The sequence below is a fragment of the Musca autumnalis genome, unplaced genomic scaffold (assembly GCF_047663935.1).
Source record: "Musca autumnalis isolate F117 unplaced genomic scaffold, ASM4766393v1 scaffold_3, whole genome shotgun sequence".
Classification (NCBI taxonomy): domain Eukaryota; kingdom Metazoa; phylum Arthropoda; class Insecta; order Diptera; family Muscidae; genus Musca; species Musca autumnalis.
The window spans coordinates 22966836-22983303 of NW_027411866.1; the positions used below are offsets into that span (position 1 = coordinate 22966836).

Consider the following 16468-nt stretch of genomic DNA (forward strand, 5'->3'; position numbering starts at 1 on the left):
TTTCTTTCATAGAAACATCATCTCGCCTTACTTTACGTATATAACCCTTGCCCATGAACATAAACATTCTATTACATTTTTTCTTTACATAAAATTAAAGAAGTTTTGTTTTATTATCCTTACTTTGTATTAAACGTTTCCAAAAATTATGATTTTTTATTTTTATTTATTTATTTATCTATTTATTTATTTACTTATGAATTTACTTATTTATATTTCGTGACAGAGATTTTACAGCATTTAATTAAGGGGCAATGTTGCTTTAAAGTTAACATTTTCAAAGAGCATGTGTGGGATTTTTACAACTGAGTTTGTATATGGGAAAAGCACTACATAGACATCACTGATGATGCCCCTAGAATGGCAATTCCCATATACGTCTTCCCTCTCCTATTCATTACTGGCAATGCCACATTCTTTCTATTCTCTTTATACCTCTCACGTAGTCACACCACTGTGAATATCAAAGAAAAATAGAATTTAGGAAATAGAAAAGAAATACTCTCTCTTGAATTTGTGAAACATACATAGTTTAACCGGCAAAGAGTACAGAACTCTCATATCATTGTAAAAAATCATCTGTCATAGAATTAATATAAAAAAAGGTGTTGAAATAAAAGTCACATTAATTTAGTTCCATAAACAGTGCGGTTTTAATTAAACAAAAGATAAATTCGAAGCCTTGCCCTTGTAGCAACCAATTTCTTGCCCAATAAAGTGACGAACTGGAAGATTTGTCAGCATCAAATCGCAGTTAAATAAACAGTGTCGTTTTGCTTAAACAAAAGGAAGCCCAGAAAGACAAACTCGAAACCTTGCCCTTGCCGCAGCTAATTCCTTGCCCTATAGAGCGACGAAGTGGGAGATCTACCAGTTTCAAAGCACAGGTAAAAGTTGGCCAGGGATAACACCGTGGTGGTCAACTCTCGTAGTGTTGGAAAAGCCCGTCAACAGAGTTTGATTAAATAGTGCTTAAAATATCTCCATACAATCTAGTAAAATCCCTATCAAAATTTTACGTATAACTGTGAAAAGTCATAACAATATACTAAAGCATTAGCTGCACTTTAAATTACATTGACCATAACATTAAATATTGTATTGCCAATAGCAATTTGGATATGCTTACCACTGCGTCAGTGTGGCTCCCAAACAAGAGTAATTAACATAACTATTGGAATTAAAGTCGATCGGAGCTATTTCCGACAAAATCCTGTAATTGTTTTATGAAATACCATGGCTTTGATTCATTGATTCCTTAGAAAAATGCTGAATTATGCTAACCTTAAATAATTTCACATGAATACTAGTTTTATGAATCATTATCCCGTATAAGTTACGCCAATACTCATACGCCCTAATATCCCACAGCAGTATTTTCTATAGTTACATAAGAAATTTTGCGGAAGCAGATATTTTCTTTCAAATTCTAATACATTTATTAGCCAATCCACATATTGTTATTCTTGTTCTATGAAAATGAGGAATGAAAGCGATTATAAAGGAAATAAATGCCACATCAAAATGTTTATAAAGAAAATATTTCTTCTTTAAAATTTTCGTAGAACAACAAATCCTAAATTCGAACCTACATTCTTACTTTTGACACAACCTCTCTTCCCCTTTGCTATTTACAAAAATCATTTCACAACGATAATCCCTTCCTTTCCGCTTCCACATATCACATTTTAAAATAATTAAACTAAAAAATTTTTATATTTTAGAGGTCAGGAAAATAAATGCCAAAAACAAATGAATAAAAGGTATGCCCCTCATTAACCGTGAGGCCAGCTGACCTTTCTGTCAACTCTTTTGCATGACAAAGCAAGCAAAAAGGCAATTAAATTATTTATCTCTTGTCTAATTTGTCAAAGTTGTTTATAATTTTTGTCTATTTTTATGTTACTGGCCCTTATCTGTGATATCCTTTTTCTCATAACATTTCCATGTAAAAATTCATGGCACATGCCAATTTTCCTACGCTAGACAAAATTTTCTTTCGGTGGTATGTGACAAATAATTGTCAGAGATTACAAAATTCAAATTTGATTTTTTTTCTCTCTATCCTTTCATGCGTATAAGTACTGTCGTAACTTATACGCCCAAACACACGTTTATTTTCCTATGTGTGATATTTTTAAATCTCTAAATGTTAGTAATCACTTTTCATGTTGAAAATGTTACAATATATTAATTATGAATACTACGTGGACATATTGACAAGAGTTCATTCTGTATTTAGCATCATTAAATATTCTAGAACTCACAACCCCTCAACCAAACTTACTCTTTCATCAAAAACATAAAACTACATTAATAATTCACATTGCATATCCAGCTTAAGCTTATAAAGTGATTAACAAGAAATTTTTAATTTAACCCAAAGTTTGTCTATTAACAAGAAAGGTTTGTGATTCGTTACATCTTAAGCCATCATGTCAAGAACTATAGACAAAGTAAAGAAAAATATTTTATTAATAGCTAAAAGTTTAAATGTCTTGTCTAGCCTAACTTATTTATCAATGTTGGATGTTCAGTAGAGCTACTTATCTTTCTTGTTTTCATTTCCCAGCAATCCTTTCTTTAATCCTTTTCTTTTCTTGTATATCAAGGATAACAAGTAAGGCCATTGACTTGCCTTACCATCATGAAATAATAAAATATAATACTTTCACTGTGGAACACTTGAGGTGATGGCCACGATGTTTATTTTTGGCAAATAAAATGTTGAATGTTGAATATCTAAATATGATAATTCAAGCTGAAATCAAAGTCTACAATTCTGTATGGTTAATTAATAGGAAAGGCGAAAAGGGAGAACCTTCATACTTGAATAGAGAGAAACACAATGAAACTGTTGTTTTAAGGGGCTCATTCAAACTCATTTGTTTAGATAATGGTGTGGAAACCATTTGGCCACATAATCAAGACCCAAAAAGCCGCTTCAATTTCACTTTAACTTTCAAGGGAAACGACAAATCATATCTGCTAAAAATTATAAATTCACCCCATTTCCCACGTTTACAAGACAAACCAAATATTTAATAACATTTAAATTTCTTTCATTTTCCATCCTTCCTTTTCTGAGAAAGAAAGAAGGCGTAAGTCTATCTTCCCTTTTGTAATTGAATTGTCTGTTTGAAAGACGCTTCTACTGTACTTTACCTTAAAAACCTCTGCCTTGGAGAACATTGCTAAAATTTTAAATTCACAATATTCCAAACTAATAATGTGGTAATAATGTTATTAAGACACCCGTTATCCTTCGGGCGGTATTAAGTTGTCTTTCATTTTTGACAGGAAAATTATGAAGTAAAATAATTTCTTGGCAGTAATCACTTCAGATTGTGGGAAAGGGTTGCCAACATTTGAGTAAAATGGGATTTTACACTATAACTATGAGATTGTTTAATTCCCTAAGAGTCAAGGTGGCGTATATATGTATGTGACTTTCAAATATTAAAGATTATGGTGTATTTCTACAGCGGGTAGAATCGCGGAATTTTATTAGACCTTCTAGAGAGGATTGAGGTTCTTAATTTTTGTACAGGTCAACATTTCTTATAACTATAATTTATTCGATTATTTTGTCTACAGGGTAGGTCCGACTATTGTGAAATCCTTTTGAAGTAAATTATACACGGTTTAAAGATTTTAATTCATATATAAATAAAGTTTCTAAAATCTCCTATAGATAGAATGTCCCAATGTAAATTTTTGGATCTAAAAGTTTGAATATGAAATGATTTAATTCTCTGTGGGTCAAGGTGTCGTATACATAGTGATATAAGTTATATGCCACAGTTTGTGACATTGAAATATTAAAGATTGTTTTCTATTCCTATAGCTGGAAAAATAGTTCAATGCTATTAGACTTTTAGAGGGGTTAAATGTTCTTAATTCTTTTACGGGTCGTCCTTTTTTATAATTTGTCTACTATTTTCTACAGGGTATGCTCGAATATTAGCTGTAAAATCCTGTTGAAGTAAATTCTACGTGGTTCAAGGTGGCGTATACTTAGCATCAATAATTATACGCCACAGAGTGACACATTAAAATATTAAAGATGTTACTGTCACATATATAAATAAAGTTTGTAAGATCTCCTATAGATAGAATATACTTATAGACACTGTAGGAAAAAGACTGTTGGGCTTTCTTTAGGACATATTCGCTAAAAAGCAAAGCTTGAAATGCTGTTAAACTTTACATATATTGATAGAGGATAATTACAATTTTTTTAGGTACAAGTTCGACTTTTGTTTTTCAAAAGATATTATTCACCCCTTTAAAAGAAAAAGGATCAATAGAAATACGAAGTGAAAAAGTTATGCCCGTTTAAATTTTCACCACTTTTACCGTTATAAAACTATAAAACGAGGCGACCCAAACGAATATATTTCACTGTCTCCAGGCCAAACCTGCCTGAAGGAGCGTTCCAGTGCTTTTGCGATGTACCAGGGAGTTCTTAACTATTATCTTGGCTACAATTGTTGCCTTTGTGTTGGATCGAAAATCTCAATGGTTTGCTTACTATATACAAAAATATCAAAAAAAAAAAACGTGGATAAAAAACTTCAAGTCGAAACCCGGGTATCTCGATTTTCACTTTGGGCATATGCTCTAGTAGACTTTTATGCTCAGTACAATCCGGGTCAGTACAATCCGCGAAGAGTCCCATATACTGCTCAAATCGCCCCACCCTAGTATTAGGCCTTCTGTTAATTAAAAACCTTTAGTGCATATAACTAAAATTTTTAGGAATATATTTAGGCTTTCCAAAGATTGGCATAAGTTTATTACAATTTTAAGTATAAAAATCTGAAATTTTATTGATTTAAGATTTACAATTTACCAATTATAAAAATTAAGTTGTAGGTGGTTCAAGGTTGCGTACACACAGTGACAATAGTAATACGCCTCTGCATATAAACTTAAATATTAAATAATACAAAATATCAAATTATTAAGATTCAATTGTATTTCAAACTTGGAATGCTATAAGGCCTTCTAGAGATTTAAGGCTTTTAATTCATATATAGGTCCTTAGTAATTCTAATTGTTTTATTAATATACATATCGGCATGGTAGGTACGTTATATGAGCAAAAAAATATGTTTAACTTAATCTTTTCTAGTTCTACTAGAATCTAAAAACTTGAATTGTTTATAGTTTTAAGATTCACAATTTTCCATTTATAACAATTAAGTTCTAGGTTGGTCATGGTGGCGTATACATGGTGACAATAGTTATACGCCTCTGTTACAGTCAATATTAAATGAAATTTAAATAAAGTCAACCCAAATTCAATTATAATTATGCTTAAATCAAAGCAAAATAAAACAAGATTAATTTTAAATTAACTCAAATAAAAGTTAAAATTAAATAACAATAAAATTATTACCTTTAAATATTAATTTAATTTAAACAAAATCCAATAAGATTTAAATAAAAATTTAATTGAATTGAAGTGAAAATTTAAACTAAAATCAAATTAAATAAAAAGAAAAATTAAATAAAAAATAATAAATACTTACTTAGCTGGCCCATTACATAACATTTGTTCCATAGACCGAACTAAGAAAAGATCTCCATTCCTCTCTGTTTTTCGCTTCGCTTTTTGGAATACCGCGCCTTTTCATTTCTTCATCCACTTGTATGCTCCATCGAAGCTTAGGCCTGCCGATTCTGTGTGCACCGGCATGTGGCAAGCATTCATACGCCTTTTAAGCGGGTTCATCATCGCTCATTCTTATGATATGGCCTAGCCAACGCAATCGTTGCATCTCGATACGTTTAACTATATTCATGTCTTTGTATAGCTTATATAGCTCGTGGTTCATACGACGTCGATATTCACCGTCAACGCAAATCGGCCCGTAGATCTTTCGAAGAATTTTCCTCTCAAACACACCAAGCACTGCCTTATCTGCTTGCGCAAGTACCCATGCTTGTGGACGGGACACCGAATGCTCAGGTTCCAATCGTCGGGTATTCCTGCCAGATGGTGCTAACTAACTGATGCATACACCTTATCAGCGCGTCACCTCCGGTTTTAAACAGCTCGGCTGGTAAGCCATCGGCTCCTGCTGCTTTATTATTCTTCAGCCGGTTGATTGCTGTTTTTACCTCATCTTGCCCGGGCGGTATACATTCTATACCATCTTCTGGGATTGGATATGTGGTATCATCGTCTTCGCTACTATTGGATACCAGCAGACTGGGGAAATGTTCCTTCCATATCCTGAGCACGTTATCTGTATCTGTTACCAGATTACCTTGCTGGTCTCTACAGGAGGATGTGCCTGTACCAAAGCCATCTGTTTGATGTTTCACTCTTTGGTAGAATTTTCGGACTTCATTCTGGCTCCTGTACATCTAGATTTTTTCACACTCCCGCTTTTCCATTTCTCTCTTTTTCTTGCGGAAAAGACGTTTCTCTTCTCTCCCTTTCTCCCTGTTTGCATGGAGTAGGCAATATTTTGCCATTGTGTTGTTATGTTATCGGGAAAAGGAGTGCTCTCATTAAGCAATTGGTCTAGTTGAGTGGAATATGCTCTGGATATCTGTTGTGTCTGCAGCCTATCGATGTCCAACTTCCGCGTTGTTTTTGTTCGTGCTTTGTTTGCTACGTTTAATCTGGTACGTACCTTTGCTGCAACAAGTTAGTGGTCCGAGTCTATGTTTGCACCTCGAACGATCCAACACGCTTGAGGCATGTCTTCCATCTATCACAACGTGATCAATTTGATTTCTTGTTCTTTGATCTGGCGACAGCCAGGTGCCCCTATGAATATCCAGATTCTTAAATCTGGTACTGCTAACTACAATGTTTCTTGCAGCTGCAAAGTCTGTTCGCCTCATGCCATTGTCAGATGTTCACTGTAGAGACGGAATTTCCCGACTGTTGGGCCAAAGATATTCTACTTTCCAATTTTGGCATTAAACATACATTAAACATATTTCCTGTATGGCAGTAATGTTGGCCTTATACTTTTCAAGTATATCTGCCAATGCGTAAACTGCACCTTCTTTATAAAGAGTGCTAACATTCCAGGTGCAGATTCGCAGATCATGGTCCTTAAAACGTTTGTGGGGGTCGTCAACTTTTGAGGGATTTGTTTTTCTTTTCTTTTGTTTTTTCATAGTAGGCTGTTTTTTCTAGGGGAGGGTTACTAACCCGACGCCCAAACCCAAGTTTTTAACGTTCTTATGGGTGAGCGCGCGGCACATGTTAGCTCACTACCTTTAACGGGTGTTAAAGGCAGTTCCCCAGGTGACACGGGGTCAGTGTCCACTTGAGGTGAAAGAGGGACCAAGATAAATCCTGGGCTTTGCCATGTTAAAGCCGGTCAGGACCGTTCCTTGGTATCTTCCATCCACTACGTCATCCCGCAACCATTATAGAAAGGTATTAAAACCACGATAGTGGAATTCCAAGTTTTTTTTTTAATTGATGCAATATACGATGCTGTTTAAAGTTTTTATGCTACCTTTGATTAGAAGTAATGTAATACCTCGAAAAACTGATTTCTTTCATTAATCGAATCGGATAATGTCAACAAAAACTATTTCTAAACACGTTTGGTATTTTTTCCTTCTTAATGACAATTTTTAATTTTTTGAAGAAATAGATGTATGTCTATGTAACCAAAATGGTTCATCTGTCCACTACGAAATATTGAAAATAATATATAACGTATCGCAAGCATACGTACATCTTTCCCCACAACATCTCCGAAGAAAAAAGGGAGACTTCGCAATCATATAAATAAATTCCGCGGGAACTAGTGCCCAGGAGAAGCGATGTAGGGTATCACATGGTCGGCCCCTTCCGACAATAGCCCTCTTAACTTGATTTTTCTAGTTCTACTAGAATTCAAAAACTAAAATTTAAAAAAAATTGTGTCTCTGTCCTGTAGTGCGTATAAGTGTTGTCGTAAATTATACGCCTCAACACATATTAATTTTTCAATTTCTCGTCTTCTGTTTTGAGCCATAGTAAAAATATATTTTAAAACCCCAAATGGTATTGTTATTGTTAATGAAAAAGGAAGGCTTCGAAATAATATAAATAAATTCCGCGGAAAACTAGTGCCCAGGGGAAGCGGTGTAGGGTATCGCATGGTCGGCCCCGTCATACTATAGTCCTCTTTACTTGATTTTTTCTAGTTCTAATAGAATTCAAAAGCTTAAATTTAAAAAAAAAAAATATTTGTCTCTGGCCTGTAGTGCGTATAAGTGTTGTCATAAATTATATGCCTCAACACATATTAATTTTTCAATTTCTCGTATTCTGTTTTGAGCCATAGTAAAAATTTATTTTAAAAATAAAATTATATTATTAAAGCTACTTAAATAATATTTAATTTTTTCTTCTCTTCTCAACAGGTTGTCACATCACGAACTTGGTATATGAAAGACAGCTGAGTACGGAGAGAAATAAACATCTTAGAGGACAATTCAAACATAATTAAATAAACAAACAATTAATCTTAAAAAAATAATAATTCCTAAAGAAAACCAAGTGGCAAAGTTTAAGATATTTCCAATCAGGATGTTGACATAAATATTCCATGCGAATTTTATAAATCAAAATGTACTCCATAAAATGTGATTTGAGAAAAGTTGCAAATAAAAAACTTTAATACTTGAGGGGGAAGCACATGTTGTGAATATAAACAAAAAATTCAAACGTATATATATCTTTAAATCTTCATAAAAGTGATGAAAATATATGAATAATTTAAATTTTAATTCGTAACCAATGACACTCGCAATTGACATATAAAAGTACATTTTTGATAACGTAGCAGAAACATGAGTGAGTTAATGCTTAACATAAAAAAATTATCAAAAACATTAATATAAAAAACTAACGATAATACCTTTACACATTAAATTAAAAAAAAACGAAAAAATATTAACAACGTATTTACAAATTATTGAAAAAAAAATCCAATAAAAATAAGAGAAAATTTTTATGTGAACGTGATGAAATGTTTTCATCAAATATTTGTTGAAAATAACAGAGGAAACGTCATTCATTGAAGATCATATAATAGAAAAGCATAAAACGTTATATACTATAGTGCGTATTATTGTTGATGGTAGTTATACGCCACAACTTCTAAAACCCACAGCACTGAAATAAATAAAAAGAAAGATCAAGTGTAGAAAACGCTTTTAAATGCAAAGAAATATTTAACAGCAAGGAATATTGCTGGAATCGAAGTGATTGAAAGTGAAGAAAAATCTTCTAACTTACAAAAACACATAAAAGTGCTTACCTTAATTAAACAAAAAAGTAATGTTGTTCTTGCGAGAATATCTGTTGAATTCCGAACTATTGAATTCCCATAAAAAGAAGACAAATTACACAACAAACCATCATCTTTAAAAGAACCAGGGAATTATAAGGTAAGTTTATTATTACATATTATATTTACCTTTACATGCAAAAGCTTTTGTAAACGTGGTGTATGGCCCACAACACTACATTATGGAAATAACCATGGATATTTTTAAAAGTTATTTTCTTTTATTTTGCAAATAATTGTTAGTGAATATTTTTGAAGAATTGAACAGGCAATTTCGTGAACTTTCTTCTCCAATTACCAAAGAAAATATAACGCCTAAGGCAACTGATAAATAATCCACAATTTACGCCAATGATATTTTTATTAGATAATTTCAAAAAAATGGTAAAACATATGCTCTGTTCCAGAACCTGCCAGAAGCTACTACTTTTTACTACGATATCACTTTTCCCTTTATGTTATCGAAAAAAAATAATTTTGAATTTTTACTGAAAACTTGATAGAATTGTCATAGCAATAAAACTGAATTTCTCAATAGCAATAATCCTAGACAGAAAGTTCAAATTTCCAAAAGAATTTGTAATTCTATCCTTCAATGCGTATAAGATGTGCTACAACGTATACGACTCAAAGCGCACCTTAAAGTACACCCTAAAGGCACTAATAAAAAACATGCACATGATGGCTTATACGTAATAATATGTATACGCCATGGCATACCTAAATTCAATTGACATACAGGGTGTTTTTTTTAAGCCCGATAGAACTTGGAATTGTAAAAAATAACACAAAAAATTAAATTGTAATCAAATTTTTTTTTTATTCGAAAGATCAACACCTGACATTAACATTTGAAAATGATGTCGAGCATATGGGCACCGCGGCTGTTCTTGACGAAGTGCATTCTGGACGTCCAATTTTTGGCCACTTTTTCGAGCACTGCTGGCCGTATGTCACGAATAACACGAACAATGCTGGCCTCCAAGGCATCAATTGTTGCTGGTTTATCAGCATGAACCAGTGTCTTCACATAGCCCCACAGGAAATAATCGAGAGGTGTCAAATCGCACGACCTTGGAGGCCAATTGACAGGTCCACTTCTCGAAATCAAGTTATCGCCAAATTTTGATTTCAATAAGTCGATGGTTGCGTTCGCCGTATGGCACGTAGCGCCATCCTGTTGAAACCACATCTCCTCCGGATCAATGTCATCCATATTTGCAAACAAAAAATCATTGATCATGGTGCGGTAACGATCTCCATTGACCGCAACGCGAGCTCCGGCCTCATTTTTGAAGAAATAAGGTCCGATGATGCCACCAGCGTGAAAACCACACCATACGGTGCATTTTTCTGGATGTAATGGAGTCTGTAGGGTCTCTTGTGGATTGGTCTCACTCCATATGCGGCAATTTTGCTTATTAACAAACCCGTTAAGCCAAAAATGCGCTTGTTCAGATGGACGATTATGTACGCCATACAAATGACGAAGTCGTCTATAAGTTGCGCGAATCGACGACTGATTTTCAAAGTAAATTTGGATAATTTCGTAGCGTTGTTCAAGCGTGATGATTTGTCAGAGTATACTGAAACAAATAAAAAAAAGTTTCATCAAAATTTAATTTTTTGTGTTACTTTTTACAATTTAAAGTTCTATCTAGCTTAAAAAAACGCCCTATACATATTTAAACAAATATACAAAGAGACTAAATTCTGCCGCAATTGCTTGTGACATAAATAACAATTAAACACTACATGACAACCGATAGCTTTCAGCAAAAATTTAATTATTAAAACAATCCAGAAGACAAATTTTAGTTTTTATTTAAAATTACAATGACCTTTTATTGCCCAAAGGAAAACCCTATTAAAACAATGTTAAGAATTTCTTTGCAATTTGTAAACATAAAATTGTCGTACAACAAAAAATAACAATAAATTGCAAAATTTCTTTAAAAGATTAAATAAATTTGGCATAAATTGTTAGAAAAAGTTAAGTGACACAAATAGGTATAAGGAGGCCTTTGTCTTAAGGACTTTTAAGAACAAAATATTTTTTCTTGCCTAGGAAACCTCAACAACAATATTTGACATTCCTTAACAATGTGGAAATTATTTAGTTTGAAATTCCATAGCAAAATTCTTAAAATTGTTGAAAATATTTTCCAAGTGCTTCTTGGCCACAATGCCTTTCAAAGGACAACACAACCAGATCATCACAATTCTCTCAATTTGTTAACAGACAAACTGCTGTGAAAACTTCAATTTCTCGGCATTTTTGTGACACTTAAAATGGGATTTTAATGAAAGAATTTTTGAAATTTCTCAAGAATTTTAAGTTCTAAATAAATAACAAATAATTTGGTTGCAAATGCTATGTCTTTATAAGTGGTTGAAATAATATACAAAGTTTTTTTTTTGTTAATTTATAACAGGAGAAAGAAAGAAAGTGTTTTGAAATGAGAATGCCCAACGAATATTAATTTGGATATCATTAAGTAAACATTTAATAATCTTTATCATTGAAGAAATAAAAACTATCATTGAATCAATTTAACATGAAAGACATTGAGGCGTATAATTAACGACAGCATGTATACGTTACACGCTGTCGTTAGTTATACACCTCAATGTCTTTCATGTTAAATTGATTTTCAATTTCTTGTTATGAAATATCTACAGAATATCTGTAGGTAGAAATTATATAGCTTGAAGTTTCATAACAAAACTTTTGTTATTGTTGAAAATATTTTACAAACGTTTATTGCCTAAAATGACCACACAAAACATTTTCTTTTTGTAAACCACAATTTTGTTAATTTGCTGAAATTCAATTTCATTTTTGAGAAACTTAATATGTGATACTAATAAATAAATTTAGAATTTCTAAAGAATTTTAAGTTCTATATAAATACGAAATAATTTATTTCGATTTGCTACGTCTCGGTAAGTGGTTTAAACAATATGAACAAATTTTTTGCGAACGGATAATTCTCAACAAATATTCATCTCGATATCATCATTAAATAGAGATTAAATAATTCCTATCATTGTCGAAATAATAACAAAACTATGATGGCACTCTGAATGTATACACAATGTCAATGTCTTTCATATTAAATTGATTTTCAGTTGCTTCCAATAATGTGCCTACAGAAGAGTACCTGTAGATGGAAATTATTTACCTCGAAATTCCATAACAAGATTTTTGAAATTGTTGAAAATAATTTCCAAGTGTTTCTTGGTCACAATGTCCACACAACAACTGTTCATAAACCACAATTCTTTCATTTTGTTAAGAGACAAATTGTTGAAAATGTCAGTTTCTTGGCATTCTTGTGACACTTGAAATGATATTCTAATGAAATTTGAAAAGAATTTTAAGTTCTAAATAAATACCAAATAATTTATTTGGAATGGCTATGTCTTTTGTGAACGGATAACAGGAGAAGCAAGGTGAAGGAAATGGGTTAGACTGAGAATTCTCAACGAATATTTCTCTTGATATCATAGACATTTAATAATCCGAATAATAACAAAACTATGATGGAACTCTGAACGTATACATCCTGTCGTTAATTATACGTCTCAATTTTCAATTGATTTTCAATTGCTTACAATGTTGTGCCTACAGAAGAGTATCTGTAGATGGAAATTATTTACCTTGAAATTCCATAACTAGTTTTTTGAAATTGCTAAAAATAATTTCCGTGTGCTTCTTATTCACAATGTCCACACAACAACTTTTCTTTATAAACCACAATGCTTTCATTTTGTTAAGCGACAATTTTTTTGAAAATTTCAATTTCTTGGCACTTTTGCGACACTTAAAATGAGATTGTTGTGAAATTAGGAATTTTCTACAGAATTGTAAGTTCTAAATAAATACTAAATTAATGTGTGCAACTGAGAATTCTCAACAAATATTCATCTCGATATCATCATTAAATAGACATTTAATAATCCCCTGCACTGCGAAATAAATACAAAGCTATGATGGAACTGTGAACGTATATATGATGTCGTTAATTATACACGTCAATGTATTTTATGTTAAATTGATGTTCAATTACCTGTTATGGTGTGTATAGAAAAGTATCTGTAGATGTCAATTATTTCTGAAATTGTTAAAAATAATTTCCAAGTGTTTCTTTGTCGCAATGTCCACACAACAACTTTTCTTCGTAAACCACAACTCTTTCATTTTATTGAGAGACAAATTGTTGAAAATTTCAATTTCTTGGCATTCTTGTGACACTTTACATGAGATTCTAATTAAATTTAAAAAAATTCTCAAGAATTTTAAGATCTAAATAAATAACAAATAATTTATTTGGAATTGCAATGTCTTTCCAAGAGGTTGAAATAATATACACAGATTTTTTGTGAACGGATAACAGGAGAAGCAAGGTGAAGGAAATGTGTTCAACTGAAAATCTTTATAAATAAAAATCAAATGTCGTTCGTTGGTAATGGCATCAGTTGAGAACGGCTGGACCGATTTGGATAATTATTTTTGATGAATGTTTGCCATATCCCGAATTTTATGTTTTTATGCAAAGAAAATTTGACCACGCCCACTTTTACTCCGACTTTTTTCAATTTTCAATTTGTATCTTTTTACAAAACTACTACTGAACTGATTTTCCTGAAATTGTCAGGGAATGTACAGTGATGGCTGCAATTAAAAAATGAGTTGAAATGGGCTACAAATTGAGTTGAATTTCGGAGAGGGCATGGTACTTCCCCCATACCATATTTCTTTAAAAATGCTATATCTTTATAAATAAAAATCAAATGTCGTTCGTTTGTAATGGCATCAGTTGAGAACGGCTAGACCGATTTGGACAATTCTTTTTGTGAAATGTTCGTCAAAACTTAACATAGGCAGGCTTTTACGCAAAGAAAATTTGACCACGCTTACTTTTTTCAATTTTAAATTTTAATAATTTCTACAAAAACTAATGAACTGATTTTCCTGAAATTGTCAGGGAATGTTCAGGGATGCTCCCCGGTGAAAATAGGGTACATATTTTGTTTAATTTCGGAAGCGGCGGTGTACTTCCCATATACCCTATTTCTTTAAAAATGATATATCTTTATAAATAAAAATCAAATGTCCTTCCTTGGTAATGGTATCAGTTGAGAACGGCTAGACCGATTTGGATAATCCTTTTTTCTTAAATGTTGAAATTTGACCACGCCCACTTTTACAATTTTTATCTTTTCTACACAAACTACTGAACCGATTTTCCTAAAATTGTCAGGGAATGTACAGGGACGGCCACAGGTTAAAATAAAAAACAAAATTTAGTTGAATTTCGAGGGGGTGGGGAACTTCCCCTACACCCTATTTTTTAAAAATGTTATATTTACAATAATTTCGAATGTATCGGTTTGGAAATTAATTTGCCAGATAATTGTGGTTGTGTCTCCGATCTTATCTACTTTTTAGGACCCTGAGACTTGCCACGCCCACTTTTTAACATATCATACATCTACAAAACTACTGAACAGATTTTCTTGAAATTTTCAGGGAATGTACAGGGATGGCTATAGCCCAACTTAGGTTTTTTCAATTTTAATCTTTTCTACAAAAACTACTGAACTGATTTTCCAGACATTGTCTGGGAATGTACAGCGATGGCCCCCGGTGTAAATAGGCTCATATTTTGTTGAATACCGAAGGCCCTATTTTTTTAAAAATGCTATATTTACAATAATTACGAATGTATAGGTTTGGAAATTAATTTGCGAGATAATTGTGGTTGTGTCTCCGATCTTACCTACTTTTTTAGGACCCTAAGGCTTTACCACGCCCACTTTTTAAAATATGTTACATCTACAAAACTACTGAATCGATTTTCCTGATATTTTCTGGGAATTTACAGGAATACCCCCGGTGAAAAAAGGATGCACATTTTCTTGAATATTAAAAAAAACGCCATATCTTTATAAATAAAAATCAAATCCCGCCATAAGCCAACTTTATGGAAAGAAAATTTTACCACACCCACTTTTTTCAATTTAATTTTTTTCTGCAAAAACTACTGAACCGATTTTCCTGAAATTGTCAGGGAATGTACAGGGATGGCCCCTAAAACAGGCTACAGATTACGCAAGTGTCGGTTTAAAAATTTACGGATTAATCTACAATCTAGGTACTTGTTTTGGGCCTAAAGACCCGACCACACCTGTTTTTAAATTTGTTATATCTCCAATACTAACGACCCGATTTCCATCAAACTTGCTTGGAATTTCTTTATAATGACAGAGACACATTGTAGCCTGGGAGGAAATTTGTGTATTCTATACAAAACCCATTATATATTAGGCAGTAGGCCCGTTAGTTACCCAGCAAACACATTATTGCAATTTGCATTAGGGGAAAGGTCAGTAGTTCTTTTTCCATATGTTGGCCACTTTGCTGGTATATGCCTTCCAGGAAGCAAAATATGGGCCACATTTTAAATTTTTATATTTTTCATACAAAAGTGATGGTCCATTTAACCGACTAGATAATATGAGATCATCATCCAAAATTGTAGGCATGTTCTTCGACCTAAATTCTTACATCGTGAAAAATCTCGTGACTACTGATCTATAATTGCGACCTCTAGCATGCTTCTGATCACACTACAAACAAATATGTAACACTGTTATCTGAGTACGTAAATCAACATAATTGGCATCAATGGAAAGGTCAAGAATGTTATTTACGTGGGCGGAATGTATCTTCCAGGAATACATGTATAAGGTGTATATTTAAAATTTTCACAATTTTCACACAAAAGTTGTGGTCCATTTAACCCTCTTAATATTATCTGATCACTATCTCAAATTGCAAACTTCTTCTTTGTCATATACTCTTATTGCGACCTACAGAGCAGCTACAAAATCGGATAAAAATCTCCCGCTAAATATTTCACGATCATCACCAATAACAATAGGTGTCTATTCTGGTATCGTGTCGATCGGTCCGTAATTGCGGCCTGGAGTTTGATTACAATTTATAATGGACACACATCTCAAATCACTCTATATCGTCGAGATATGAAGATTGGTATAGCACATTAGGGGTCTAGGACCGATATTTCTCAATAAATTCAATACAAATTCACCATTTTTATAGAAAACAGGTGATTTTT

At 32.6% G+C, this 16468-nt stretch overlaps 1 long non-coding RNA gene across 2 annotated transcripts in view; it reads left to right on the plus strand.

Annotated features, from left to right (window-relative positions):
• LOC141397668 (uncharacterized) overlaps nucleotides 1-16468 on the plus strand; it is a 106871-nt gene that overhangs the window by 25924 nt on the left and 64479 nt on the right. For both annotated transcript variants that reach the window (XR_012411473.1, XR_012411474.1), the window contains exon 3: nucleotides 8392-9420. This is a non-coding gene — a long non-coding RNA (uncharacterized lncRNA). The remainder of the gene's footprint in view (nucleotides 1-8391; nucleotides 9421-16468) is intronic.